Genomic DNA, 27362 nt, shown 5'->3' with positions numbered 1-27362 from the left:
TTTTTCACCCATCCTCTGTTTATCAAAAACAGGCATAACCGGACCTATGGTTACAGGCACCGTAACAGCTTCTAGATTCTTCGTCAGCTCCCTAATCTTTTCAGTCAGTTCTGATGTAGTTCTGGCTAATTCTCTCGTATTCTCATCACCACATCTTTTCTCTCCCTCTTTTTCTCTGAAAGGGTTACCACTTCTGAATTCAGGTGTCACAACTTCTGTCTCAATAATACGCAATGTATCTCTTATCGGAGAAACAACTGGTGTGCTCTCTTCTGGTTCTGGTCTATATGGAGGTGGTCTCTTGTAAATCATGTCATTCAAGACCTCATCCTCATAATCGCTAACTCCATATCTTCTCACTTCTGCCTCAGGAACCCTCTCCATACCCTTCCTTTCTTCCTTCTCGTCAACTGTTCTCATAGGATATAATCCCTCTGACATACTAGCATCTCGCCATCTCCTCATTCGGTCATGATGAGTTTCACGATCATGTTTCCTCCCAAACATGTATCTATAGTTGCCTCCAGACCTCTGTTTTTCTCGCTCATGTACTTCCTCTTCCCATTCCACCAAAGCCTCAAACTGTGTCGGCCTTGGTCTAGGCTCTAGACCCATCATTTTCTCTCGCAAATTTCTCAACACGGCCAGATTAAATGAACCATGTTCTGGGAATGCTAAGACACCATCTTCTTTAGTATATCTAGCCCAATTCTCCAACCATATACAGGTATGATACCCATATCTCGCAACCATAAAGGATGCAGGCGTTTTCGTTGGAGGTAACAATTCACCTTCTCTTGTTTTAACATCTTTATCCTTGTTAAACCATCCTTTAATTTTCCCGAACAAGGATTTCTTCTTTTTCTCTTCTTGGTAATACATTTCTGCGTTTACCAAAACTTTCTAATCCTTTCCGCAATACTACTATACAGTACGATATTTTATCCAATAACAGCGCGACTCACACCAACGCACCAATCCTGGAGCGTCTACGTCACCTTGTATCCCTTCCAATCCTTGCGCGGCTCACACCAACGCACCAATCCCAGCGCAAGCACTGTTCTGATCTACTACCCAATCAGAGCGCGGTCTGTATTACGTCAGCAGTCGCTGCAGTCGCTCCTGCTCCTGTCTCCTGTCACTCGTCTACCCCTCCTTTACAAAATCTTCTCAGTAGACTTCGTGTCAAATTTTACAAAATCTATTAGTTACAACATATAAACATCTCCATTGTCTGCTTCGCTAACCATAGAATAGTAAAGGAAATCTTTTTCACAAGAATCCCGTCTTTTCCCTGAAACAGCACTCACTTCTGTTCCACTACGGAATTATTACTCTCGTTGACACAGTAGCACATTCCTCTACTCTGCCCTTCTATCATGCATTCATTTAACTGTTTCCTCTAGGACTGCTCCAAAGAGTTTTACAATCAACTAAATGCTCATACATTCACACTCTTTCACACAAGAAAATATAATACATACACACAGAATCCTGCCTTCCCGAGAACAGCGAACAGTCTGTCCTACTACAGAATTATAACACGCATTAACCAAGCAGTGTTTTCCTCTGCCCAGTCTTTCAGACAAGCTCAGAGAATACCTATTACTTCTCCCGCGATAAGCTTTAACGGCGAACCTTACGGATCCCTGGGACTTAAGACCAGAGTTTCACAGATAACCTTCGCTATCATACACACTCCTTTTATACTAGAAATATATCCCTAATAGTAACACACGACGATGTCACTGATTCCGAACCCAGACAATGTGACGCGCAACTTCAATTGTCACACGTTTTTCCTGCATACGTACAGGACCAACAATCCCGTCTTTCCCGAGAGCAGTATATACTTCCCTCTGCCCTACTACGGAACTGCTACCAGCTCCCAAATTCCAGAAGCACTACATAAAACTCAACACGACGATTCCAACATATAGTATTAGTACATATACCAACATCAATCAATAATCAATAAATCAAAAAGCCAATGTACAAGCAATCTAATCAGATCAAGACAATAATCAAAACCATCAAATTCTGCTACCAGGAAATTGGTGCAGATCAGGGCATATAAATTCTCCCTACTTCCACGGATAGAGTAATTTCACAGATACACGCTCATACACTCACCATACCCTTGGGCCCATTTCACTAACATACACTCAGATTACTCTATCAGTACCAACCATGGGAGAGAAAACCTCCTAAACACCCTGCATCTACAACGAGGTCAATAAGACCAAATTGACACTGTCTTAAGTCATGATTTAAACAACAATAATCACAATAGAGTACTCAATAATTGACAAGAAATAACCACCAACACTATATTTAAAATTATGGTACTTTATCTAAAATTAGTTCAAATGAAAAGGCAATCAAAATAAAATCATTATTCTCATAGTTACCTATTCTAGCTAAATGTCATAAATGGGTCAGGACAGGTCTCTTAGTAGAAGTCTCCCAAGTCGCCGTCCTCACAGCATCGATCCTCACCAACGCAAGTTTGGGAAGAAGTGGCCTCAAACATCCAAATGCAATGACCACGCACCCTCTCTAGTCTAGTATATTTATAATAAAAATTACAAAATAAAGCAACATAACATGTTCTGAATTTCCGTTGAGCCGCTGAGCAGAGCGAGCAGGAGAGGATGTAGCATCGCTACATTTGGAAAATCTCCGCTCAGAAAAAAGCACAAAAATAAAAAGACGGAAGAAGGAAACTCGAGTTTACAAATGTTTTTTTCGAAGCGCTCTTCCTTGATATCTCTAGCAGAGCCACCGCAGCATTGTCATTGTTCATTGTGGCCTTATCCTTGTCCAAGGCACTTGGACTTACGCCCAGAACTGCTGTCCTCACGGAAAACTTTTAAACCAGGCGAAGGCTGTGGTCAGGTGACTCTCGACCATGTTCAGCAAGGCCCTCTCATTAAAATTCGATCACTCGAGTACAGGCTGTAAACGGTAGCCATTTTTCTTAGGCCAAAACGAACCATCTTAATCGAAAGAAATACAAACAACGTTACTACATCATCGCAATGATTAAACAGTGTTAATTCCCACTAATACCCCTATGTGTATGTAATTAACTGGCCATCTGCAACATATTTAAGCATTAGTACACATTATTTCAAAAGCGTTTTGTGCTTTAAAACAAACAGCACTTAGCAACATTCATTTAATAAAACCTGCACATTATTAAGCAACATATATGCATTCCCACGTGTAATTTCTCTTGTTAATCATGTTGGTTAATTAGAATTTTCACACAAAACAAATAATTACTAATTACGAATTAGTATTTTAAGTCAACACATACAGACAAAACCGGAGCTTCAAAAAACCCGATAAATTTTCAACAGAAAACTCTGCTCCAGCACAGGGGCGAGCCTTGATGGGGGTCGGTGTCAGGCCGGTTGCTGCAGTCCTCTTCCCTGCCCGGCGCTGGTGTCCTGGAGGGCGCCTGGGCTGGCTCTTGGGGGCAGGGCGCTTTAGGTGTGCTCTTCCTGCCCCTGTGGTGAGTACCGCATAGAGGTTCCGCTTTTCTTCCCAGTTGCCTCGCACTTGCACGTTCCTCCGGCTTTGTGGTTTGTGCTTTGCCTGGCTGTGTGTGGTGAGGCTGCTTCGGCGATCTTGGATGGGGGACCTGCTCGGCCGCTTCGGTGGTATTCTCACCTCGATTGCTGCTGGCGCTCTCCTTTTTTCCTCAGGATTGTTGCTGGTGCTCTGGGGCTCAGCGTCCTCTGGTCTCTCCATCTGCTGGTTGATTCCTGTTGGGGCATTTCTGTGCTGGCTTGTGACACTCCCTGTCCCTGCGTGCTGGGTTGGGGCTTCGCGTGGCTTTCTGCGCTGTGTCTCTGCCTTGTCTCCCGGCGCTGCAGGGGGAGGAGGGGGGGGGGGGGGGGTTCCTCCACAGGCTGTGGGTTCCCAGACGTCCTGGTTTTCCGCTTGCTCTGCACTTGTTGCTGGATGGCGTCTGGGCAGGGGTTTGGGGGATGGTCTCTGTTTGGTGGTGTTGGCCTGTCCCCCTGGTGGGTGTCGCATAGCGGGTTTCTTTCTTCCCTGTCCTGTGCTCTTCTGCTGTGCTGGCCTGCGGCCTTGGCTCCCTGTTTTCCACTGCTGGGGGTATGCTGGGGCTGGCGGGTGCTGTGGGCTTCCGCCCGTTCCCCTGTGCACGGGTCTGCTCTCGTGGGCTTTTCGTTTTTGGGTGGGGTTCGGCCTAGTTCGTTCCTCGTTCCTCTGGCCTCTGGGCTTCCAGCCTTCTTGCCCTGCGTTCTTCTGTTCCCCTTGGTCGGGTCTGGTTGGGTGTCCACCTTGGTTGCCTGTTGCCTGGCTTCTTCCGCCAATTGCCTGTCCGCCCTGTTGGTTCCTGCCTGTTCTTGTGGGTTCGGGCCTGATGCATGCCTGCCTGGGTGCCTGCCTGCGGCTCCTGGTGCTGGGCGCTTCTTGAGTCCTTCCGGGGGTGTTGGCTTGGCCCGTGCTTGGGGTACCTTGTTTCTTCCTGCCCCCCTGTGCCTGGCCGGTGCTCTGGGCTTCGCTGTGTGGGGTTTCCTGGCCTGTGGCCTTCCTTCCCTGCTGGTGCCTGGTCGTGCCTGGGTGTGACGGCTGGGCCCGCCGGTGCCCTAGCGTTCGCTCCTCTCCTCCCCTCCGGCATGCCTTCCTGCCCGGGCTGGTGGGCTCCTTCCCTGGCGGGTTTCCTGTGGGTGAGGTTTGTGCTGGTTGCGGGTCAGGGATGTGGGCCTGTGGCCCCCCGACCCCCTCCCCCCTTCTGCGGGAGCGGCTCATCTGCTCTTGCCCCCGGCTTGGGTTTGGCTGGGCCACTTCTTGCGTCCTGCGTCGGGGTCCTTGGTGCTTTCCGGATTCCCTGTTTCTTGGGTTCCGTTGTTTTTTGGGGGAGAAGGGGGGCTGTTCTGTCCTCCCTCTTTCCTGGCAGGCCTTGGCCTTGGTTGGCTGTTGGCTCCGGGCTGTCCTGGTGGGTTTTCTGGCTGAGGTTGCTGCTTGCCTCTTGCCTGGTGCTGTGTTGTGTTGCACTTGGTTGGCTGGTGGGGTTTGGTTCCTGTTGTAGTTTCCTTTTCCCCTCTTGTGTCTCTTTTTTGGCTTGGTGCGCTTGGGGTCCTTTGCCTCTCGCTGCCTTTGCCGCCTGTGGTGGCTGGGTGTTGTGGGTCTTCCTTGGCTTCTGCCTGGGTGGCTCCTTGGTTTCTTGGGTGTGCTGCTTCTGTGCCCCTCCCTGTCTGTGGGTTCGGGCTGCCCTGTGCCATTCTTTCCTGCTTTGTGGGTGCCGTTCCCGGTGTCCTCCTCACCGTGCCTTCTCTTGGTCTTGGCCGGTGGATTTGTTGGTGGGGCTGCCGGTTGTGGTCTGGTGTCAGCCTCCCCTGGTGTGTGGGCCCCGGCCTTGTGCTGGCGGTTGGCTTTGCCTGGGCCCTGGTGCTGTGGCATTCCCCTTGTGGGCCTGTCCTTGGGCTTGTGCATCTCCCACTCCTGTGCGGACTGCTTTCGGCCTGTGGTGTCTCTGGCCGTTGCTCTTGCTGGTTCTCCGGGGTTTGTTCTTCCATTTTTGGGTCTGTTTCCACGCCCCCCGGGGGGTTGTGCGCCTTTGGTTTCTCCGGGCTCTTCTCCTTTAGTTTGGGGGTGCCTGGGGTGTTCCGTGGTGCTGTTGGGCCCTAGGCTCTGCCTCTGTTGGGTTTGATCCCTTGCGGTCCCTGTTTTTGGCCTCCCTTTGTGGGGTCCCTGCCTGGGTCCTTCCCTGGCCGCTCATTCTCTGGTGCTTTTGGACCTCTTTTTCGGCCTCTTGGTGGTTCTGGCCCTGGTGGTCTGGGTACTGGGTTGGTCCTGTGTCCTTTCCTGCGCGGTTCCTTTGCGCCTGGCTGGTGCGCTGGGGCCTTTGTTTTGGTTGACTGTTGTGGCTTGCCGGTCTCCCTCTCTGTTCGCCTGCTGCTTCTCCTCTCTTGGTGGCGTGGCGATGGCTTGCCTTGGTGCCGTTCCCTGGGCCCCTTATTGGTTGGGGGTTTTTGGGGTTGGTTTGGTTGGCCCTTTGCCTCTCCTTTCGGGTTCTGCTGGCGCCGTGTTGGGGTCCTCCTGGCTGGCTGGCCGGTCGGTTGTCCGGTTGGCTTCTTGGGTCTTTCTGGGCCGCTTGCGTTGTTGGGCTGTTGGCCTCCTTGTTGGTTCTTCCTATTTGCCCTTCTTGGGGTTCGCCTTGGGTGGTTCCTTGGTGTCCTCCTGGCCTGTGGGTCGGCTCTTGGTTGGTGGCGTTCCTCCTTCCCGGTTCGGGGGTTTGTTTCCCCGGTTCCGTGTTCAGCCCTTGGTTGTTCTCTCTTGGCTGTGACCTGGCCGTGTGTGGAGTCTACTTCGGGTGGCGCTTGTTGCTCTCCCTGGCCTTGATTGGGCAGTTTCCTGGGTTCGTGTCCTGTGTCTCCTGCTTTTGGTTGCCTCGGTCCTGGCCGCTGACTGGTTCCTGTGCCTTGGGTTTTCTTCTCCTGGTGTGGCGGCCTTGGCTGCGGCCGTCAGGTGTCTCTGCTGGGGTTGGCGGCTTGCCTTTCCTGCCTTTTGGCCAGGGCCTTCTGTGCCTCCGGTTCCCTGTTGCTGCAGTTGTCGGCTGTTGGTCGGGGGGGTCCTTGCCTGGGTTCCTTGGCCCCTTTCTTCCTGGTTGTTGCTCTGGGTCAGTGCCTGTTTTCTTGTCTGGTTCCTCCCTCTTTGGTCTTTGCGGCTTTGCTGGTGGCTTCCCCTGGTGTGTTGGGGTTGGTCCTGTGGTTGGTCGCGTTCATTGTTCTCTTGCTTTGGCGTGCCTCTTCGCTCTCGTCTTCCTTCCCCTCGCCTTTTGGTGTGGTCGTTGTGGGTTGGTCCGGCTGTGGGTCGCCTTCTTCCCTGCTCTGGGGGGTTTCGCTCTCTGTCTTGCCCCTGCTGGGTTCCTTCCTGGGCCTTCAGCCATGTCATCCTGTGCGGCCTGCTCTCGTACGCTCTCTGGCATTGGGCCGGGTTGGCCTGTTTGTCCCTGGTGGGGCGGCTGCTTGGTGGTGCCTGGGGCTGTGGGCTTCTCCCTTGGTGGTTTTTCTCCCTGGTCATTTGCCCTTCCTGGCTGGGTTGCTCCGTTGGGGCGCTTCCGCTTCTCCGGGGCTCCCTTCCCCTGGTAGTTCGGGGGGGATAGGGGGGTTTTCTTTCTGCCCCTCTGGGTGTTCCCTTGGGGCTTGGCTCTGGGTGTGGGGCCTCCTTCGGGCTTGCCTGGGGGGTTCTTGGGCTCGTTTGCGGTCCTTTCTTGGTCATCCACCGCTTGTTTTGGGGTCTCGGCTCTGTCGGCTTGGCTGGTTGTGGGCTCCCTTCTGCTTCGGTTGGGTGCCGTTTTGTTTCTCGGTGCCCCTGGCGTTGGTGGGTGTCCGGAAGGCTGGGTTGTTTGCTTTGGTATTCTCCACTATGTTTAGGAATGGGATGAGGACAGGAGGGACCTGGGGGTAATGTCCTATTACTTACCGGTAATCTTCATTACTCCTGGTCCCGTTGTCCTCGTCCCATTCCTAACACCCCCCCTCCCTCCCTCCCAGGCGGCTGGCCTTCCGGTTGTTGGCTTGGTATTTTCAGGCTGCATGCTGGGCTGGTACCGCCTATGTACTCCCAGCGGGAGGGAGTGGGTTAGGTATCCCAGCATGCTCCTGTTCTTTTTTTCTGTCGCGGACATAGTAATCTCCACTATGTTTAGGAATGGGACGAGGACAACGGGACCAGGAGTAATGAAGATTACTGGTAAGTAATAGGACATTACCAGCCCCACTAGTGAAAACGGTTTATAATTTGCTAGTGCCTTATGTGGTCTTTGTTTTCAATAATTCTCTCTCCTCTGGGCTCATCTTTCCCCTCTTTCAAAGCTGCGTCTGTCTTATCGTTGGTTAAATAATCTACTCTTGACCCCAATTAACTTTTCAACTTGAGGGCTATTTCTTCGTTTCCATTTCTTTCTAAAAAAACTGGAACGAAGTGTCTTTGCTCAGATCTTTTCGTTTTCTTTATACTAATTATATTCTTTCTTCTGTTCTATCTGGCTTACGTCCTGACTGTTCAACGGAGTCCCACACTCCTTTCTCTTTCTAACACTTTGCTTCATGGTCACCACAATACACCATTTTCTATTCATTTTCTTTTTCTTCTTGATTCTTCTGTTGCTTTTTACACAGTGGACCAATCTATTCTTATTCACAAACTTTCTAAACTTGGGATTTCTGGTACCGTCATTGAATGGGTCCATTCTCATCTGCCTGACCACTCCTCAGTTTCTTGAAAAGGGATGGTATCTTCCTCCTATCCTGTGACCCAAAACTAAGGGATTGGCCAACTTGTTTTACATCTACATTATTCCATTATCTTCTGTTATCTCTTTCTTTGGCTTTAACACATACACTTCTACCGATGATTCTCAGATCTATTTCACACGTTCTTCCTTTCCAGATACTCTTTGTAATGAGATCACTGCATGTCTTTCTGCTGTTGAAAACTGGATGTCATTGAATTCCCTAAACCGCAACACTAAGAATTTTTTTTTATTCTTTCCCACTTATTAACTTGGAACGATACCACCTCCTATTCACTTCCTTGATTCCTATCCAGTTTTCTCATTCAGCTAGAAATTCTGGAATCATCTTAAACTCGTCACTGAATTTTTAGGAACTTTCATCCTTGGTTAAGAATTGCCACTTTCATCTTTCTATTAATATCAGCAAAATCAAACCTTTACTTTCTTTGTTTGCTCTTTAACTGTACCTTTTCTGTATGGTGATTAATCACATCAACTACTGCTGTTCTCTTTATGGTGGTCTTTCTTGACGCGTTTACTCACTTGCCCCACCTTATCCATGCTCATTGAGGTCTTTATTTATAAACCTTTTTGCGCTCTTCCCTCTGGCTTGCAATTCAGACTTTGTGTCTCACAACCACCTCGTGCCTCTTCACACCTTTGCTCTTTCACACTCCTTGCACCATGCTTCTGGAAAATCTCTACTCACACATCCCCTACACAATTTGCTTTCAGGCAACATTAAAGGCACTCTTGCTACTGTAGCAAAGTGAGGGGCTCCTGGTTTTATCTCTCGAGGTTTTTCATCACTACCAAACACTGTATTCTTTAGGTTACTGTGTGTGTGCTAAAATAAATGGTTAATTAATGCAATCTGCGCACAGACTGATCCAGCAGGTTGTATGACGTGACAACGCATGCCTTTACTACGCATGCGTTACAACGCAAATGCCATTGCTACGCATAACCTTTACCACGAAAATGTCTTTACCACGCATTCCTTTACAACGATTTTCGTTGTAAAACCATGCTTGGTATTGGCATTTTCATGGTATAGGTTTTCTCTGATCCCTGCCCTAATTTCTTTCACTGCTCCCCTGTGCCATTCCCCTTCCCCCTCCTGCTCTCTTTTTTTATTTTACCCCTTCCCTGCTATCTTGTGCGACCCTCTCCCCCACCCACAAACCCTTCTATTAAATACCCCTCCACGTATCCCTTAAAATTTACCCCTGCGCTACACCAACCCCTCATTCCTTTTTTAATTATTATTATTTTTTTTTTACTTTAATCCCCCTTACCTCTCCACATCCTCTCCTCTTCGTGCTCTTACGTGGTGCGTTGTACGTCGTTAAGAGGAAGCGGAAGTGTCTTTCCGTTTCCTCTAACGACGCCGATTACCTCCACAAACACAAACAGGTGCGTTTTTTTTCTTTTTTGGGGGGTGGGGAGACCCTCCAAGCCCTCTTTTTCTAACATATGCTTTTATTTTGGCGGGGGGGAAGGGGAGACCCCTCCAAGCCCCCTTTTTTACATATAGCCTTTAACACACATGCCTTTACTACGTATCTCTTAGTAAAGGAATGCGTGGTAAAGGCTATACGTGGTAACCATGCATGCGTTGTAATGCAAGCGTGGTTAAGGTTATGCGTGGAAACGGCCGCGTTGTAGCGGCTGTTTCCCATCCAGCCCCAATCTGCTAAAAGTTAAGTGCAAAAGAAAATAAAGCACACGCACAGCATGCTGCCAAAGCTCAATTATCAAGTCTAACATGGACGATAAAGACCACGTGCATCAAAGCAATTGATCACAACATTTCGCAAAGGACTCAGATAGGGCGTTGCGCCACACATTAGTGTACAAATTCGCCCACTGACCCTACATCTTCACCCCAAACAGAGTATATAAAGAGGCATGGAGAATGAAGCTCAAATGCAGCCAAGACCAGTGTCTTAAATTCAGGCCTTTCCAACATGCTTTTGTTTACTCAAGGTAAGTCAAATAAAACTGAAAAGTATCCCTGAGAGCAATAGGGAAAAACACTTAAAGGAGATCAACGGAAGAGTACATTACATAGAGTGAAGAAAGATATGATGCAGCTACCCAGTATGTCTGACCTGTCTAGGAACGCTGACATTTTTCCAGGCATCGGTCCCCAACGACCTGTGGGAATGATTTACTGGTACTCCTGCCACAGTAGATCTGAATAAAGAGTTAATCAAACCTGGGACAGATACCGTGCAAGGCCCTTCGAAGAATACCCATCTACTCAATAAGAATAAAATCACAAGAACATTGGCGCAGACGTTAAAGGCCCTGCAAATGATTGTAACGCAGAGAGATCCTCAATCACCATTGGAGTGCTGAACAGAGAACAAGAACTAGAGCAAGTTAATATGAATAAGATCAGGTCAGAGTGGGCAACGGTCTTTCTACATGAGATAATTTCTTAAAAAGACAAAGTGGTCAATTCACAAGGAATGTAGTATATCTGCTTCATAAAAGTATGCCTCTGTACAGGTGCAGATTTATTTCTTTTTTGCAACTTACTTATATTACAAAGTAGTAAGCCTGGAAATCTGCACCAGACCCAGGTTTCCCAAGCATACTGTGTGCCTCGAACCGCCGCTGAGTTCTGGTGACCGCCTACTTGTTTTTTAATCTTTCCTATCTCCTGTGATTTTGTGCCTTATATTTGTTTTTACCGTCTTTGCGTTGCCCAGTCAAGCCCCCCCCACCCCCCTTTTTGCCTTCTGTATCCCGTTTCACCGCCGCTGACCCAGGCGGTCACGCCCCCTCGCCGCCCGCTCCCACTTCCCAGCTGCTCCTCCCTCCCTCCCTCCCCGCCTTAAATGGGGGCCGCTGCCCGACAGTGGGAGTGACTCTGACCCTGCTTGCAAGCCAGCTCGCCCCCCACTGCCGAACAGAGTCACCTGTCCGTGCTCACTCCGCTGCCCTGCTGCTGCCGCCTCGTACGTGGGTTCAATCCCCGTGTGCCTCGAACCGCCGCCGAGTTCTAGTGACCGCCTACTTGTTTTGTATCTTTCCTATCTCCTGTGATTTTGTGCCGTATACTTGTTTTTACCGTCTTTGCGTTGCCCAGTCGAGCCCCCCCACCCCCCTTTTTGCCTTCTGTATCCTGTTTCACCGCCGCTCAACCAGGCGGCCACGCCCCCTCGCCGCCCCACTCCCGCCTCCCAGCTGCTCCTCCCTCCCTCCCCGCCTTAAATGACGGCCGCGCCGCTGGTGCGCCGAAGGAAAGCCCGTCTGCGCCCGGACCGCGCCCTGCGCCAGAACCCCTGGACCCCGCACCCGCCACGACGCCAGACTCCATTACGACGCCAACACCCTCCACGCTCTCAACACCGGCTGAGACCACCGCTGCTTTCAGGCTGCCCTGAAACGCACCCACGGACCCTACTCCTGCCACACCTGCAACTTCACATGCGACAGAACCACCAAACCCCCAAGGACCGGACCCAACCACCTCCACTGCATACTCCTTAACACCCGCTCCGCACGCAAACATGCCGTCGAGCTCTGGGACCTGCTCGACACCTCCGCCCCAGACGTTGCCTTCCTGACCGAGACCTGGTGGAACGACTCCTCGGCACCTGACATCGCCATAGCCATCCCGGACGGCTACAAGATCTCCCACAGAAACTGAACCAACGGAATGGGAGGAGGAATAGCCATCGTCCACAAATCCACCCTCCAGGTCCACACCCTCGCAGACTACTCCCTCAACTCCGCAGAACACCTGCACTTCCGGATCCACACCGACCCAAACACCACCCTCAGAGGAACACTCATCTACAGACCCCCCGGGCCCTCTTCAGCGACTATCGCCAACCTCGCAAGCACCCACGCACTCGCCTCCACGGACTACTTCCTCCTCGGGGACCTGAACTTCCACCTCAAGAACAACAACGACGCCAACCCCGCCACCCTGATCGCCAACCTCGGCCTTCGACAACTCGTCACCGAACCCACCCACGCCGCTGGCCACACGCTCCACCCCATCTTCTCCACAAGCTCCCACGTCACCTTCAACCACACCACCGAACTCCACTGGACGGACCACCGATGCATCCACTTCACCTTCAAGAAACCAACCACGCACCAACGCACCCAACAGCTGCCTCGGCGATGCTGGAGCAAAGTCACCGAACACCAGCTGACTTCCACCCTCGCCCAGAACCCTCCCACCGACCCCACCGACACAAACGCCGCCGCCCGACACTTCAGACAGTGGATCAACATCTGCGCCAACACCCTAGCCCCGATCAAGAAGCCCTCCACCAACAACCCCAGCAAGAAAGCCGCCTGGTTCACCGAAGAACTCCAGATCTCCAAACGAACATGCCGGAAGCTGGAGAAGAAATGGCTCCACGACCACGCACCAGACAGCCACGCAGCTCACAAGGACGCCATCCGCAGACATCACCACCTTATCAGAACAGCCAAGAGATCGTCTTTCAAAGCCCGACTGGACAACAACGCACACGACAGCAAAGAACTTTTCAATATAGTGAAAGAACTCTCCAACCCCAACCCCAGCGCCAACACCAACGACATCCCGCCCTCGCAAGATCTGTGCGACTCACTGGCCACCTTCTTCCATCGCAAGATCGCCGACATCCACGACAGCTTCAACTCCTCTCCCGCCCCGACCGCAGCAGACCCCACCTCAAACGCCACCTGCACCAACCACCTGGCCTCCTGGTCCCACGTCAACGATGAAGAGACTCGCAAGGTCATGAACTCCATCCACTCAGGATCCCCATCAGATCCCTGCCCGTACCACATTTTCAACAGAGCTGACGCAACCATCGCACCCCACCTGCGGAAGATCATCAACATCTCCTGCGACACAGGGACATTCCCGGAAAGCTGGAAGCACGACGAAATCAACGCCCTCCTCAAGAAGCCCAAGGCAGACCCCAAAGACCTCAAGAACTTCCGGCCCATCTCCCTGCTCCCCTTCCTGGCGAAGGTCATCGAGAAAATCGCCAACATGCAACTGACCCGCCACCTCGAGGACAACAACATCCTAGACCCATCCCAGTCCGGATTCAGACACAACCACAGCACCGAGACTGCCCTCATCGCCGCCACAGACGACATCAGGCGAAACTTCAGCCCTCATCCTCCTGGACCTGTCAGCTGCCTTCGACACGGTCTGCCACCGCACACTAAGAACACGCCTCCAAGAAGCCGGAATCCAAAAGAAGGCCCTGGACTGGACCACGTCCTTCCTCTCTGGCAGAACCCAGAGAATTCGCCTCCCACCCTTCCGATCCGAAGCCACCGACATCATCTGCAGCGTACCCCAGGGTTCATCCCTCAGCCCGTCCCTGTTCAACGTCTACATGGCCCCCCTCGCACAAGTGGCCTGCCAGCACGACCTGAACATCATCTCCTACGCCGACGACACCCAGCTCATCCTCTCCCTCACCAAGGACCCGCACACCGCCAAAACCAACCTCCACAAGGGAATGAAGGCCGTCGCCGAGTGGATGAGGAGCAGCCATCTGAAACTGAACTCGGACAAGACGGAGGTCCTCATCCTAGGTCCCACCCCCTCTGCATGGGACTACTCCTGGTGGCCGACCACACTGGGAGCAGCTCCAACACCCACGGACCACGCACGCAACCTAGGATTCATCCTCGACTCCGCCCTCTCCACGTTGAAGCAGGTCAACGCCATCTCCTCCTCCTGCTACAACACCCTCCGCATGCTCCGCAGTATCTACAAATGGATCCCGACCGAAACAAGAACAGTGACCCAGGCCCTCTTCAGCAGCAGGCTATACTACGGCAACGCACTCTACGCTGGAACCCCAGCCAACACCTGCGACGACTACAACGCATCCTAAATGCCTCCGCCCGACTGATCCTCAACGTCCCCCGCCGCAACCACATCACCCCCCACCTAAGAGACCTGCACTGGCTCCCCGTCAACAAGAGGATCACCTTCAAGCGCCTCACCCACGCACACAAAGCACTCCACAACACCGGACCAGTCTACCTGAACAGCAGACTCAACTTCTACACCCCCGCCCACCAACTCCGCTCCTCCAGCCTCGCCCTTGCCACCGTCCCGCACATCCAACGCACAACCTCCAGCGGAAGATCCTTCTACTTCCTTGCCGCCAAAACCTGGAACACCCTCCCCACCCATCTGCGACAGACCCAGGACCTGCTCACCTTCAGAAGGCTCCTCAAAACCTGGCTCTTCGAACAGTAGCCAGCACCCCCCCCTCCCTTAGAGCCTTGAGACCCTCACGGGTAAGTAGCGCGCTCTACAAATACCTGATTGATTGATACTACTGTGGAAAACGTGTAATATTTTACTTGGCATAAGCAACAGCCATTTAGGCTGCGATGTCCATTTAATTTCCTTTGTAATTCTCCCGTCCTCTGCTGCTCGTCTTTTTCTGCCTGTGCTATCTATTTTAGTTGTTTTTCTGACTCAGCTAAAAGCAATGTACATGCTGAGGTTTTGTAGCTGCCAGAACACCTGGTCTCAGATGTTAACTTTCAATCATTTACCGCTGCCATAAGCACTTCTCATCCCCCTCCAACTTCGATGACCATGAGGTTTTTCGTCTGTCCTTGTTTGCTGAAAACTATTTCTAAAACTTGTTCTTCCTATTTCTGTTCACATGCTTACACTGCAGAAGACCTGTATAAAAAGAGCAGTTTTCTGTGAATTCAGTGTACTACCTCAGGCAGCACTTGAGAGTGCTGAGTGGATGTGGTCCCACTCATGAGCGATTAATAAACTTCTTTATTTCCAACTCCAGTGCTGATCTCTATTTTGTTGGTCTTTGAACCCGTGGACAAAAGAGTGACCGTGCACCAATGTACCCCTAAAAAGGTACATTTCCACAGTTGGCGCCCGACTCGTGGATCCCCATTGGAGACACAGCCGTCCGAAGGAGTGGTCTTGATGGAGGACCGAAATTTTGCTGAGGAAGCCCACTGCACGGGGAAACCTTTGTCTTTGCAGGCCAACGTGACTTTTCGGTTTTCCCCGATTTGACCCTCCAGGTGGTGGCCGGTCTCAACTGGGGTTTTCTTTGGCGCAATTTTGAGGTGACCATTAGGTCGACCGGAGATCAGCAGGTGGGAGTTGGAGTCTTCCGTTTGGTAAGGTCACTAAAGCGGCACTCTTGATTTGTTAAGCCTGGGCTTTTTGTTTGAATTTGTTATTTAATTTTTGCAAGAATTGAAGGCAGGTAATGTGGAGATTTTTCTCCTTTTGAAGTAATTTTAGTAGTAATATTTTATACATAATTATGAAACATGCCTGTTCTCAGCACACTCCGTAAATGGTGTTGCTGCTCTTGTGGTACCAAAACTAGTTTAGAACAAAGTCAGCCGGCTCCCCCAGAGGGGTCGCCTAATCGAGATATGTATGTCAAATATGGTATTTCTTCCATAATGTACGGTCCACTGTGGATCAAATATAGAAAAAAGATTCTGATCTACAATGGCCAGTGAATGGGTCACTTGATTTTAAAAAGGTTCAATATGTAGAGCAGTGTTTATTTAAAAGAAAAAGTAGACAGGATACGTTTGATTGTGTGCGTATGTGGGAGAAAGAAGTGCGAGAGAGAGCGAAAAGAGCAGAAAAAGAACAACGTAAAACAATATATCAAAAAACGCTAGAATTAAAAAAATTAAGAAAAGGAGAAAATAGAAAAAGAAGATAGAGAATGTTGATTAGAGATAAATGGCCAGTATCCTATTAAGGGCCCTCTCTATTCCCTGCTTGATACATCTAAGGATGATTGCATCCTATTAGAACGCCCCACACCCCTGTATAAATTTCCCACTCCTAGTGCCCCTAATGAGACTTCTGACGACGAGCACTTGTCCTCAGACGATAAAGAACAAGATAAACAAGATGGGCGACAGACTCGCTCTAGGTTGACTAAAGCAGAAAAAGATAAATTAAAAACCGCTGCTAGGGAGGAGGCTCGTTGGTCTCACGCAGCCTCGCTCATTGTAACGATGGTCCAACAGAGGAACAGTGCAGAGCAATTTTATTTTGTAGAAAAATTCGTTTGGGAGGTGATATTTGATTATAGACAAATTTCTCAGGAACTAGAACCAGCTGAAATAAATACCGATTATAAACGATTAACAGAGGGGACTTTTCCTTTTTCAAACCTATCTGACATGATCAGACGAGTGATTAAAATACGAGATGTAACATTGCGTTTACGAAAGGATCTAGAGTTAGCTAGAACACAGAGCGGTATAGAAGCAGTTCAATCTCAAGCACAGAATGTAGATGTGACAGTGGAAGAGGCTGCCTCCAGTAGTACTATAGTTACTGTGAAACCTATGCGTGAAGTGGCACCCCTGTATGTTCCTCCGAAGGGTGCGGTAACCAATGATGATAAAACTTCGGATGATGCAAAGGAATATTTTATATATAATTGGGTTTATACTCCTTGGAGTAGAGCTGATGTGATGGCTCTTAAAGCCGCTTTGCCCGACCCCCGGAAAAATCCGGCCGCCTTCTATGAGAAGGTGGAAAGAGCCATTAGCTCCTGCACTGTGACCTTGCCAGATATTGATATGTTCTTTGGGCTTATTTTGCCTCCTGATATGTGGAGAACAATACGTAAAATAGATGACAATGTAGCATATAGTGATACCTGGGAACATTTAGAACAAATAGATGCGGAAAGGGAGCCTGCGCAGAAACCTCAGAAGGAGATATTAGATCTTCCTAAAGCTATTATGACTAAGTTAAAGATTCTCATACCCCTAAGAAAATAGATTGGACTACGTTAGCATCCTGTAAACAGAAAAAGGAGGAGTCCGTTTCTGACTTCTTTTCAAGGTTTGAGGAAACATTCCATGATTTTAGTGGCCAGTCATTGGCCGATGATACGGGTAAGCATTTGTTTGTCGATAAATTTGTCGCTAATAGGTTAACGGAAATAGCTAGTCGCTTAAAGGCCAGCGAGAGTTCTTGGACCACGTCTTCCCCAGTTTCCCTTTTGACTATGGCCCAATATTATGAGCGGCAGGAACAGGAAGCGAAGGGCAGGGAGGATAAGAAGGATAAAGCTTTAAAGACAAAAGTTGTGTTGGCTCAAATGTATGGTCCACCATTTAGAGGAGGTGGAAGAGGCGGACGTGCAATGTATACACCTGGAGTACCCCCTCTCCCTCGAGCAAATGTGTCCCCTGATCAGTGTGCTTATTGTAAAGAGACTGGGCATTGGCGTTCTGAGTGCCCTCTTTTGTGAGGTCAGCAGTAGCAGCGGGGAAGGGGAAGTAGGAGAGGACACCCAGGGAATTCAGGAAACAGGGGACAGGAGCTTGCCCCAGATTTGAAGCACTTGAGCGAGGACCACATTACTCTTATACTTTTGATAGACGAAATCAATATCAAATGTCTTTATTAGTCTGCAGATGCCCTTGTGGATTCCGACTACGCATAGGGATGCCTAGGGCGGGGTAAGGAACCGGTTAAGGTGCTAGTAGATTAAATGGGTACTTACATGGACGCAAACATCTTGGTATCTACTGATCGGTTTCTGGTTGATACAGGGGCTACTCGTAGTGCTCTGTCAAAAAAAACTGGTTCCTAGGGCTCCCCTGTCCGGCACAATGATAACATCGATAGGATTCGATGGGACACCTACACCTAAGCCCACTTTCACAGCCACTTGAATTCAGACTTGATAAATTCACTGCAGCATTTCCATTTTTGCGTTCCCCTACCACACCGGACAACATTGTGGGTATCGATATGCTTAAATATTTTCGTGCCACAATACGTGGTTCTCCGGAAGGTGTGCGTGTTATTTTAAATGACAATTATCTAATGGTTGAGAGATCTTGTCTTATCAATGAGGATGTTTCTCTGGCATCCTTACCCAGTACTTTGTGGGCTAAATCAGATACTGATGAGGGTCAAATGGTTATTCCATCTGTACATATTCAAGTAAAGGAGGGTATCTCATTGTCTCGACTGCCCCAATACAAAATATCCCGAGAAGGTGAAGAGGCTTTAGCACATATTGTTCAGGATTTGATTAAAGTGGGGGTAGTGGAAGAGGTCCCCTATAACACTTGCAATAGCCCTATCCTTCCTATTTTGAAAAAAGACACGGACACTAAAATCTACAGATTCATTATTGATTCGTGAGAAGTTAATAAAATTGTAGTACCCCAATATACAGTGGTTTCTGATACCACTACACTTCTCACTATGGTCCCTCCTACTGCAGCTACATTTTCAGTGATCGATTTGAAGAATGCTTTCTTCTCGATACCCATTCACCCCGACAGCCGTTATTTGTTCGGCTTCACCCTGAAAAATAGATCATATCAGTTCTGTAGAGCTCCACAGGGCTATACAGAGAGTCCCAGAATTTACAGTCAGGCATTGAAAAGGCAGCTTGATTCTTTTCCTGTACCTTAAGGGTTGGCTCTTATCCAATAAGTCGATGATATTTTGTTACCTGCAGATACCCCTGAGCAGTGTGAAGAAGGAACAGTGTTATTGTTATCATTTCTTGCCTCTCACAATCACAAAGTCTTGCGTAAGAAATTGCAATTTTGTTGACAGCAGGTTACCTATTTAGGTCACCTCCTGTCTAAGGAGGAACGTGCACTCACACCAGATCGCATTCAGACCATTTTAGATACTCCCGTGCCCCGTACTCAAAAGGATGTCCGTGCACTGATTGGCCTCACTTCTTTTTATAGGCAGTGGATCCCTAGTTTTTCACACATTATTAAACCTTTGTTGGCCCTTTTGACTAAAGACACTCCAATGCCCCTCCCATGGACTACTGAATGTCAGAATGTCTTCCAACAGTTATGCCAAGCTCTTTGCTCTGCACCAGTATTAGGAACTCCAGACAACACTAAGACTTTCACACTCTATGTCCACGAGAGGGAAGGTTGTGCCCTCTCGGTTTTAACACAGACACACAGTGATAAGCAACTTCTTTCTGCATATTTCTCAGCTGTCCTTGACCCAGTCGCGCGTTCACTGCCTGGATGTTTCCGAGCGGTGGCGGCAACGGCTGTATCAATGTGAAGGAATAGTTTTTTTTACTAACTATTCTGTTGATGCTTTGCTAAATCAAACGAAAACACAGCATTTGACTAGTGCTCACTTGACAGGATATGAATTGACACTTTTGGCCCCTCATATTACACTGAAAAGATGACACTAAACCCTGCTACATTGTTGCCATTTCCATCTACTCAGCCACAGTCACAAGAGTCACGTGATTACATATTCCTCACTGAAGAGCAAACAAAAGGCCGCGTTGACCTACAAGATACACCTCTCTCTAGTGTTGATGGGGAGTTATGGGTTGACGGCTCGTGTTTAAAATTGCCTGATGGTACCACATCTGCTGCCTATGCGATTACAACACTTCAGACAATAGTGGAAACAGCTCCCATCCCACAGAAGTCAGCCCAAGCGGCCAAATTGATTGCACGAACGAGAGCGTGTGAGCTTAGTACAGATTTGCTTGTTAATATTTTTACCGACAGCCAGTACGCTTTCGGGGTGGCACACAATTTTGGCCGCTTAAGGAAAGAAAGGGGCTTTCTCACCTCAGATGGGACACAGATAGTGCATGGAGAATTAGAACATAATCTTCTTACTGCCCTAACCTATCCTAAGAAAGTGGCAATTGTTAAGTATAGTGCACACAAGAAAGTGACTGATTAAATAGGAGCAGGTAATGCCTTTGCAGATCACACTGCACGTGAAACTACAATGCAGCGAAGTACCACATCCATGTATGTAGTGAAGTCACAAGCTGAACGTTGGCATGATGCCAGGCAAGAGGTGCTGGACATGCAACAATCTGCTTTTGCTGATGAACTAGACCAATGGTCTAAGGAGGGAGCATTGGATGATGAGGGCTGATGGAGGAATAAAGATATGACCAAATGGAAGTTACCCACAGCTTACTTATACCCCTTGATTCACATGGCACATGGGCCGGCACATGTTGTTGCATCCTCAATGGCAAAACAACTTATGCAAGTTTGGGATAATCCTGAAATTGCCGGCACTGCTAAAAAGATGGTCCACTTTCTCTGGTCTGTCTCCAGTATAATCCTGGAAAGGGAACGCGAACTCCAACAGGAGGGTTTGCACACCAACTGCACCTTTTGAGGTCCTGCAAATGGACTACATTCAGTTTCAGCACTGTAATAAATTAAAATAGGTCCTAGTAGTGGTTTGTGCCTTCAGTAAATGGGTGCAGGCGTATGCTACGAAGGATAATACAGCGCTCACGACAGCGAAAGTTCTCCTGAAGAAGTTCTTTCTTCGATTCGGCATTTGTCGGGTCTTATGGAGTGACAACGGACCTCATTTCATTGGGCAAGTTGTCGAATATGTCATGAAGGGGCTAGGGATTAAGCAGAAATTTGATGCCGCTTTTCACCCACAATCAGCAGGCTTGGTGGAGCGTTACAACTCCACTCTGAAATAGAAATTGGCTAAAATACAGGCTTCCACATCTTTGAAATAGTCTGATGCCCTGCCCCTAGCACTACTCTCTATCAGATCGATACCACATACACGATCTGGCCTTACGCCATATGAGGTTGTGTTTGGCAGGCCCATGAATATTTGGGGAATCCCTAAGCCTCGTCCTATACATGATGTACCCCATGTGTTGAGTGACTATTTGTCCCAGTTAACTGACCGCTTGTCTTCTCTCTATCAGCAGGTACAGGAAGCCCTTACAGACAGGTCGCAGGGTGATTGATGGCCATGATCTGCGGCCTGGCGACTTTGTCTTGACAAAGTTTTTTCAACGAACCAGTTCCCTGGCACCGTTGGCGTGGACCGGAGCAAGTCCTCTTGGCTACCAGAACTGCGGTACGAGTGACCAACTGGAAGAATTGGGTGCATGCTACCCACTGTCGTAAAGTTCCGCATGCCCTCGCGAGCCCAGCTGCGTTGACAGATCACCGCAACATCCTGGTCACCGAGAAAGAACGAGCTGTGTCACCTGAAAGACCTGAGGAAGTCTTCCCGGACCACACGATCCCTGGTACATCTAGATATCTGCTTCGATCCAGGAAGAAAGACATTTTAGCACAGAAAGACTGTTTGAGCCACTGTCCTGGGTGGTTAAAGACTGACTACAAAGGGGAGTAGCCTAATAATGAGTACTCGTCTTAACATTAGTGAAGAAACAAACGCCTGCCCAGGACCTTAGGGCACCATCTGTTTAGTTGTTTACTGACGAAATGAACATGCCGGAGGAGAAGAAATCAAATGTTGCAAAAGTCTGTAGTAAAAATATGATGCTCGCTATTGGACTAACTTTGAATGTTGTCATCATTGCTGTTATAATGTGGGTTGTAGAGGAAGTAGCTCCAGCTAAAAACTTACAGACTGCTACTGCTCCTGTCCCCACTGAACATTATTATTTTACTCTTCCCCATCAGGAACAAAAGCACCGAATGTCGTATCTCAATAACACTTTCATACAAATGTTGCATCATACTTATAATGCTACAAACACTACCAACTGCTGGGTATGTGGAATGATGCCAGCACATCAGAAGAAGGGATGAATACCTTTCATTCACTTGCCATTCTCGCATAATGGCTCCTGTAGAGCCTGGTTCGCACTGTTGTGGGCCTCTGAAATTGCTAATATCACTCTAGCTCATGTAGGATTACTTAATGCAAAGCCTAATAAAGTTTGTTACCTAGATGAGGAAGGGGACCCACAAGCCAAAGGAACTGTATGGGAAATGGAGGATTATCGCAAAGGAAATTCCTCCATACGTTATGTTTTCCCCAGCACCCGAACGGCCAAGGGTAATGGGCCTTTTGTCATCGCGGTTACTAAAGCCCGATCAAATCTTTGTGTGAGCAGTTTTGGTAGTATCCCAGTGGATAAAAGTGACTGGACCACAGTATTGAACACTACTGGAACGAACAATAGCAGTTTTCTATCCTCACACAACACTTTTTATTTGTTGGAGTAAAGGCTTCCATCGTCTACCAATCGGATGGTCCAGAACATGCTTCGTGTCCTTTTTGCTTCCTCCTGTGTTCCTAGCACCTGCATCTTATCATAAAGATCAAAAACTGTTTAATGACATTTCCTTGAACAGATTCAAAAGAACTATAAATAATGATGAAGTGGATCAAACTGACACTGCATTACAGAAATATGTTGACTTTAATTTGGGACTCTTTTTCTTTGTTCGTGCGGCTTTAAATAGCAGGGAAATCAGGCGCTTAACCCGTGTAGTAGAGGCTGTGACTAATCAGACATCAATGACGCTTGGAACTATTACAGAAGAACTCCAAATTACGGGAATTGTAACGTTACAAAATCGAATGGTGCTAGACGTGGTTCTAGCGGATCCTGGTGGAGAATGTCGCATTATCGGTAGTAGTTGTTGTGTCTTTATCCCTGACCACGCCCCTTCTGTTTATGATACTATTTCCAAAATGCATAAAACAGCCACTGAGATACATCAAGATTCAGGAACATGGGCTTGGGCCGGATGGTTCTGGAGTGTATTTTCTGTATGGGGATTGAAAATGCTATCAGCCTTGTTCATAATTATAGCTATTCTCTTCTCTTGTTGTTTATGTATCCAATGCGGGCCAATGCTTTGTTCCCTCTGTATTTCCACTTGTACTACTTGTCTACCATCTAAAACAAATGTCCAAAATGTAAAATCCCGTTTAGCAATAGATCTAGAAATCAGTAACATAATGTTAATTGATAAATATGACATTTATCGTACTCCTTTAGAAGCATAAGAAAATGTCTTAGCTTAAGCCAAAAGGGTCATCTGTGGAAAACGTGTAATATTTTACTTGGCATAAGCAACAGCCATTTTGGCTGCGATGTCCATTTTGTTTCCTTTGTGATTCTCCCGTCCTCTGCTGCTAGTCTTTTTCTGCATGCGCTATCTATTTTAGTTGACTTCCTGACTCCGCTAAAAGCAATGTACGTGCTGAGAGTTTGTAGCTGCCAGAACACCTGGTCTCAGATGTTAACTGTCAATCATTTACTGCTGCCATAAGCACTCCTGCTCCCCCTCCAACTGTGCTGACCATGTGGTTTTTCATCTGTCCTGGTTTGCTGAAAACTATTTCTAAAACTTGTTCTTCCTATTTCTGTTCACATGCTTACACTGCAGAAGACCTGTAAAAAAGGACTGTGTTCTGTGAATTCAGTGTACTACCTCAGGCAGCACTTGAGAGTGCTGTGTGGATGTGGTCCCACTCATGAGTGATTAATAAACTTGTTATTTATTTCCAACTCCTGTGCTGAGCTCCATTTTGTTGGTCTTTGAACCCGTGGACAAAAGGGTGACCCTGCACCAGTGTACCCCTAAAAAGGTACACTACTCTGAACCCACCAAGCATAAAAGGTACTCCTAGCAAGCCCAGAACTATGAAGCGCACCTGCAAATACCTCGAAAGGAAATGGCGCATCAGCATGGAGCCTAGGGACAAAACAACATTCAAAACTGCCCTCAATCAATACCACCAACTCCTGAAAAACACAAAAAGAAGCGCTCTGGCTGACAGCATCGATGCAAGCTCCAACCACAGCAAGGAACTCTTCAACATAGTCAGAGTTCTCCAGCACCTCAGCCACCACAAAAGTAATCAACCCTTCTCAGAAACGTTGTGACTTCCTGGCAGACTTCTTCCATGGCAAGATCTCCACCTTCTAGAGAAATTTCAAACCCAAACCCACTGACCTCAGCCCTCTCAACCCCACGAATGAGGAAAAACTACCACCTGCTCACCACCTGGGACCAGCTCACCATGCGAGACACTGTAACCACCATGATCTCTCATCAGGAGCACCCAAGGACCCCTACTCCCACAACATCTTCAACCTCAGGAGCAAGACAATCAGCATAGAACTCACCACCATCCTCCACACATCCATCACCATGGCCACATTCCCGGACAAATGGAAGCACACTGAAGTCAAACCCTTACTCAAGAAACCATCCGCCGACCCCAACAAACTCAAGAAATACCTCCCCATCTCTCGCCTTCCCTTTCCAGCCAAAAGCCACGAGAAGGCCATCAACCGACAACTCACAGAGCACCTGGAGATCTACAATCTCCTGGACACCACCCAATACAGATTCCACACCAACCACAGCACCGAAACGGCCCTGATTGCAGCCACAGATGACATCAGATCCCTCCTTGACCAAGGCAAAATGGAGGCCTTGATCCTCCTCAATTTCTCAGCTGCATTTGACACAGTATCACATCACACCCTGATCAAAAGGCTTCAAACGTTGGAATCCAAGGAGATGCCCTCAAGTGGATCACTTCCTTCCTCACAGGGAGAACCCAGAGAATCTGCCTCCCCCTCCTCACCTTGGAACCCAGAATTAGCACCACCTGCAGCGTCCCTCAAGGTTCGTCTCTAAGCCCCACCCTGTTCAATACCTACATGACTCCCCTGGCCAACATCATCAAATCGCATGGACTGAACATCATAACCTACATTCTCTCACTATCAGAAGACCCCCACCACGCTGACCCCCACCACGCTAACCAACTTGCGTAGGTGCATGACATACACCGCAGACTGGAGGACAACAGACATACCGTCACTAAAGCCTTGGTCACCAGCCAACTGGACTATGGCAAAGCACTCCACATAGGAATCATCTTGCACCTTCTGAAGAGACTGCCAATTATACAAAACGCAGCGGCCAGACTCATCTCAGAGCTCACCAAACGGTCCTACATCACACCCCACCTCAAGAAGCTCCACTGGCTCCGCATTCCGAACAGATGCCATTTCAAGATGTTGATCCAAACCTTCAAACCACGCCACATCCAGGGACCAGCATACATCAACCACCAACTGAACTTCCACCTTCCCTTCAGACACCTGCGCTCTGCCTCCATCTGCCTCACCCCCCCAACCTCCCCATCTGCTGCAGCAACAGTGGGGGATGCTCCTTCTCCTACCTCGATGCGAAGGCCTGGAACAACCTCCCACTCCACCTACGGACCACATCCTCTCTGATGAAATTCAGGAAAACACTCAAGACATGGATGTTCAACTGAGCCATTTGCAGCAGCACTCTCAGCGCCTGGATACCCTGTCGGGTGATAAGCCGCAGTATATCAATCCAGACTAAAACAATGAGAAAGGTACAAAAGAGAATCGTGGACTCGAAGGGACTGAACAATCAGCAACTGTGGTGAAAGACATTTACCTCCATTTCCATCTGCGTCCAAAAGGAGTTAGGAAAGAAATCCTCCACGGATCCTGTTAGATATTTCACTCCAAGGATTATGGGCCCGATATAAAAAGAATTAGACCACAAATCAGTTGCTGTTTTTGCAAAGCGCTGCAGTTTAGCCCAGTCCTTTGTGATGCGACAGATATTACTAATTCGTCATAACTCAAAATCTCTACTCAAAAGGATTTGAGAAAAGCCTTGGTCACATATATTGATGAGGAGGAATTTCCCATGTAAAGCCTTCCAAATGGGTGTGAATGCAATGACGGAGGCCTGTGAAGGAGAGTAGCCCGGCATCAATTCATTCACAGAATGACAACTCATTCTGTGCTAGAAAGGGTTATGAGCCTCAATATTAAACAGTGCTGACATAAGGTGAGAAAGCTAAGCAGTGGTCCTAAGGATTATTGTTGGCTCCTCCCAATGCCCACAATCCACATTTATGTGGTGAATTCTGTCCATAATGGACAGCTTCCACTTTGTGAATGAATACTTTAATCTATCCGATGTTGGAATTACATACATTTTTTGGAACCACAGTAACAGTAAACAGCCATTGATATATATCTTGCGAGTCACAAGGAGAGGGGGGAAGCCCCTACTACGACCCATTCCATTAAAGGCTGTAATGCGTTTTTTTTTTTAAACAAACTTTATTGGGTTTTTTCCTTTACCAAACAAGAAACATGTTGCACATATTGTCTCTACAGCATTGTGATTCTACGACATATAAGGCCTGTTATTCAGTAGGTTACATCGTCACCGTCGTGTTTCCAGAGACGATTCATTTATTTACTGTTCTGAGCAGGCTACTCCTACACTATAACGCACAGGTCACTTGTTAGAATACTTATAATAATTCAACAGCCTGTATCCCCACCCTCCACCCCTCTAATGCCCACCCCCACCCACAATTGGCTCTGGCTGGTTCAGTGTATAATTCAATTGATCGTCTCCATCCAATTAAATTACTATGTGGCTGTAATGCGTTTCAATGGGGATACCGAGAATTGCAAATTCATTTGTAATGTTTCTTTGGTACATTGATAATATTGTGGGTCGTGCGATCACAAAGCCTGCAAGTTTAATTATCGGGGGCTTTATAACTGCAAAACCCTTTTAAACATTCAGCCCTACATTCTCACTCCATTCGAGTGCCAGGACTTCTTTGTCCAATGTATCAATTAAAGGTGTGCCTCCTAAGAGAAATAAATACGGCTAACCCACCTCCCAGAACTCCATAATACACAGCCAGTAGCAAACCAGGACGTATGGCCATTTCAGAGGAGTCTACGATCTCTCAGTCATACTTGTACCTTTCCTTTCAATATCAGAAAGGTCTTCTACAGTCCATTGCTTTTATGTTATGATACAGCTCTTTTAGCCGGTTACATCAAGCAAATTACAGTGGTTGATATTACATCTGGTCTTAAATAGATGTGATAGCAATGCATAGGAGCTGCAGTTTGATTCCTAAATTGTTTTTCATAACCACCGAGTTTGCATTTAGCACAGATTTGCTATGTGTGGGCGAGGAGCTCACAGTACCCTGTATTTGTAGAGGCCTTGATGTCTACCTATATAGAAACAAAAACCTTTGAGGTTGAAATCAACCTGGATGAAGGAGGTGTCTGAAAAGAGTTTATTCCCAATTTGGATTTTGCCGGATTCTGTCAGATGTTTTCAGTTCCTTCACGGATACGTGAGAAAAATAATTCAAGGAGTGGATGTGTTTGTGTAAGGAATCGGAAGTCAAATGGGTTCTGTATTGGTACGCAGGGGGCCCTCAGTGGTTTAGAAGGGT

The sequence above is a fragment of the Triturus cristatus genome, chromosome 3_1 (assembly GCF_964204655.1).
Source record: "Triturus cristatus chromosome 3_1, aTriCri1.1, whole genome shotgun sequence".
Lineage (NCBI taxonomy): Eukaryota > Metazoa > Chordata > Amphibia > Caudata > Salamandridae > Triturus > Triturus cristatus.
This window is presented reverse-complemented; position numbering follows the sequence as displayed.